Below are 4,059 nucleotides of genomic sequence, written 5' to 3'. Positions count from 1 at the left end.
GAGCAGGTAGCTATGGAGGACCACAAGAGCCACACGCATCGAAATAAAAATTTCTGTGCTTTAATAATGAATTGTAGAATAAATTCTGCAATTGTAAATTCATTTTTGAATTCCAATTTAATAAACTGCATTTCAAAATCCTTTTTCCAATTGCATTTCAAAATCCTTTTTCCAATTGCACTTTAATAAACTGCATTTTAAAATCCTTTTTTCAGTTGCAATTTAATAAACTGCAGTTCAAAATCCTTTTTCCACTTGCAATTTAATAAACTGCAGTTCAAAATCCTTTTTCCACCTGCAATTTAATAAACTGCAGTTGAAAATCCTTTTTCCACTTGCAATTTAATAAACTGCAGTTCAAAATCCTTTTTCCACCTGCAATTTAATAAACTGCAGTTCAAAATCCTTTTTCCACTTGCAATTTAATAAACTGCAGTTGAAAATCCTTTTTCCACCTGCAATTTAATAAACTGCAGTTCAAAATCCTTTTTCCACTTGCAATTTAATAAACTGCAGTTCAAAATCCATTTCCCTTTCCTGTTCGCTCCGGGATTAGCTGCTGGATTAGCTCCTGGATTAGCTGCTGGATTAGCTCTTCGATTAACAATTTGCTGGAGGCTATTCAAATTAGCCACACCGTGGGATGTAAGGAGCTCTCTGATTGGTTGGTCAGACACAGGCTGTCTGCCAGCCTGGATTTTTCTAGCTCATAGCTTCTCCCTGCTAGGAAGCGTGTGTGCTTGTACAAAGGCCGTTCAGCCTCGGGATTTACACTCGGCTCGACACGGATATGTGAAGAATGAAGGGACCCTGCAGCGAAACGGAGAGCCAACCTCTGACTGAGTGCCTGTCTACACATTCTGACCACCTGTTGAAGGTAAGGTGCTAACGTGGCTAACGCTAGCATCACCGCACGTAGCCCCGTTATTTTAAGATCATCTTAGCTAATGAAAGTTTTACGTCGCAGCTGTACGAGCTCGCTACGTGTTTTGTAAGCTGCTGTGCTCTTCACAAATAAAGCTGGAAGCAGCTCAGACTGTTAGAACCAGCACTGAGCCCTGTTACATTTATACGGTGTTAGAGCAATGGCTGCAACCTACAGCCTTTAAACTAGCGATTACAATGCTGACAGTAAACTCGTCAGTCCAGATGTTACCACATTACTCTATGGTACTTAGAGTTAAAACAACTGAGACAGGCTGATTAAAATAACAGCTGTCAGTTCTCTCATTCAACATATAAAGACTGGAGATCACACTACTGATTTCAGTTCATTTAATATGTGAGTGCACAGATTCATTCTCAACTGGACATAAATGATGATCAAAGGTTGTTTAAATGATGAATTCATCAAATCCCAGCCTCTAACACAGTGCACTGAATCTTAGCTTTAAATGTCCAGTATATTCTAATCAGTGCAATGTAAGCATTCACCGAACCTATAGTATCTACACCTGTGTGGCAAATGTGTGGTAAAGATACAGATAATGAAATTTAATTATTAATACAATATACATCATGAAAAATGAAAGCTGAAATTGATTCAGTTTAGTACTTTTCTCTGTATGCTCTGTGATTATAAAGGCCTTAAATTCTGTGATATATACTGTAAATGATTTTCACAGAGGTCTTAAAGTACTTAAATCACTGCTGATAGTCTGGTTGTTTATATTTTCACATGTTTTTGTGTCTGTAGGGCTGTTTGATGACGATTTGGACTCCTCTGGGAGATGAGGACACACCCACATCTGTTCCATACTGCAGCCATTGATGGTGTTACAGCTCTGAGTCAGCTTTGGGCCATCAGACGCACACACTGGAAAACCAGCACCTGGACTTCATGCAGGAGAGACGGCCTCAGTGATGTAGGTTCATAAGCGAGTTCAAACATTTCTGGCCTCTTATCACTTAGATTTTGAATGCATTTAAAGCAGGAACTGCACATTAGGGGTGGGTTTTAATAATCGATTCATCGATTAAAATCGCCTGGCTTGGATAACGTGAAATCAATTAATTAAAATCCTGAATCGATTTTTTAATATAAATTTATTTTGCCCGAAACGCCAGAATCTCAGGTGAAACCTCACAAAATTTCAACAACCACCAAACAGCAAAGACAGTAAATGAGAGCAGGTACACGGATTCTGCACAAGGACGTAAACACACAGCGCGGACCCGCGGATCAGAATCAGTGAGATGTCGCCTTTCTCACCCGACGGGCGCTGCAGCTTTAAGCGTCTGCGCGCGTTCCCGCGGACGGCAATCACTTTCTGGCACAACAACTGCACGGACACGGTCGGTGCTGAAAGCCGACAGCACGCTGATTCTGATGTTTCGGCGGGTCCGCACTTTGTGTTCACGCCCTTTTTGCGCTGATTCTAAAGCTGTTAGTTTTATCTCTCTCCAAACAATATTGACTGAACCAGCAGCAAAAGAAGATCCAAACTACGCTTCACGTAAACATCGTCATGAATTCCTTCTGACTTTTACTGTTTTGCTTCATCCACGATAAAATCACACTTCATGCACAGCTCTCTCTCTCTCTCTGTACGTGTTACGTGCAACTCTACCGTTGTTTACAGCGCTGTCAGCCGCTGTTTTTTTCCCTTTTTTTCGTTTTACATACTTCCGAAAAGAAAACCTAATTTCTGCCGTTCAATACTGAACAAATTTAAACTTTTTAAAATTATGCAAAATGCAAAACGCTTAGCCGTGTCTCTAATAAAACCGCTGTAACGTCAGAGGTAACGTTCATATGTTGATTAATGGTTTTCTTTCGTTTTTGATGTACTGCAGATACATATTTTTATAAAATCCCAGGCCAGGAAAACCACCTTCATGTTTTTCTGTTTTATCTTCAGCTACTTTGACACAAAGGCATCTGCTGTGACGCTCACACCTTTGATAAAGTCTTGCGTGTGTCAGCTTCCTTTTTATAGATACAAAAATATGTCAATGAAATCTGAATTATAATATTTCTGACTGTCAAAATTTCCCAGATTCAAATCGAATTTAATCGAATCGTGGATCGATTCGATTCGGGACCTTGTGAATCGGAAATGAATCGATTCTAGAAATCAGTGACGATACCCAGCCCTACTGCACACCTGTCAAAAGTTTGGCAGTATGAGTACTGTAAAGTTTTGTAGGGTCCTTGTTAAAAATTCCACAAGCACCACACCACATTTGTCATATACAGTTCCATTTTGTACAGGACATTTTTGAAATTATATCTATATATATATATATTATATATCCTAGTTATCCACTTGTCAGTAATTTTTGAGTAAATGGATGTCAGTGATAAATCAGTGGTGATTCACCTGCAAATGTTTTTAACAAACTTTGTTTTTTGTAGAATTCATCAGCAGCTGTGGAGAGATGCATTTGAATATCTTCTGGTTCCACTTTTCCTTACCTGGAAGCTGAGTATTGCTGATTTCTGACAAGGACACAAACCTCAGTGCTTATCATGGGTGTTACATCCTCTGTGCAGCAATTCCAGAGAAAACGAGAGAGCAACGACCACTCATTAAGACCAGCCAGAAATCTGTCCCTTTCTGGCAGCTGTGGAAACTTCCAATAATAAAGTTTGCATTCTTAGAACAACGCTGGATCATGTGTGATGTGTCATCATATGAGGATATTACATTTTGCCTTAATTCTGCTCAATTAAGTGTTTTGATCGTTGATCCAGTATGGCAGCTTTGTGTTGTGCTGCAAGTTAAAACCCATTGTCCTCAAGACCACAGCATCTAACAACTCTCCTTAAAAAAAGTCGATTGACTTTAACTGGACACAATGGTTTCCAGTGGGAGATACATTCATCACTCATCCGTGACACTGGAGAAGTCACCTGGATGAGTGATAAAACAATTTTCCGTGGAAAATCCAGAGGAACTAAACTTTGTTGTTGTTTCTTTGGGCTCAATTTTGCCTGAGGCTGAAATTGAGCCCAAAATGTTTTCTTCTTTCAGAAGAATGTTTTCTGAAAGAAGAAAACATTTTGCCAATAATCAGATAAAAAGATTGTTGAACCAGGTGGTATTCTCTGGAGTT

At 39.4% G+C, this 4,059-nt stretch overlaps 1 long non-coding RNA gene across 1 annotated transcript; it reads left to right on the top strand.

Annotated features, from left to right (window-relative positions):
- Nucleotides 1-1,805: 1,805 nt before the first annotated feature.
- LOC112847387 (uncharacterized) lies at nucleotides 1,806-3,685 on the top strand. Its single transcript, XR_003220906.1, has 2 exons — nucleotides 1,806-1,865; nucleotides 3,359-3,685. It is a non-coding gene; the product is annotated as an uncharacterized LOC112847387 (long non-coding RNA).
- The last annotated feature ends 374 nt before the right edge of the window (nucleotides 3,686-4,059 follow it).

Source organism: Oreochromis niloticus, linkage group LG1 (assembly GCF_001858045.2).
Source record: "Oreochromis niloticus isolate F11D_XX linkage group LG1, O_niloticus_UMD_NMBU, whole genome shotgun sequence".
In the NCBI taxonomy this organism is placed as follows: Eukaryota; Metazoa; Chordata; class Actinopteri; order Cichliformes; family Cichlidae; genus Oreochromis; species Oreochromis niloticus.
The sequence above is the reverse complement of the archived record's forward strand: the minus strand, read 5'-3'. Positions and strand labels throughout refer to the sequence as shown.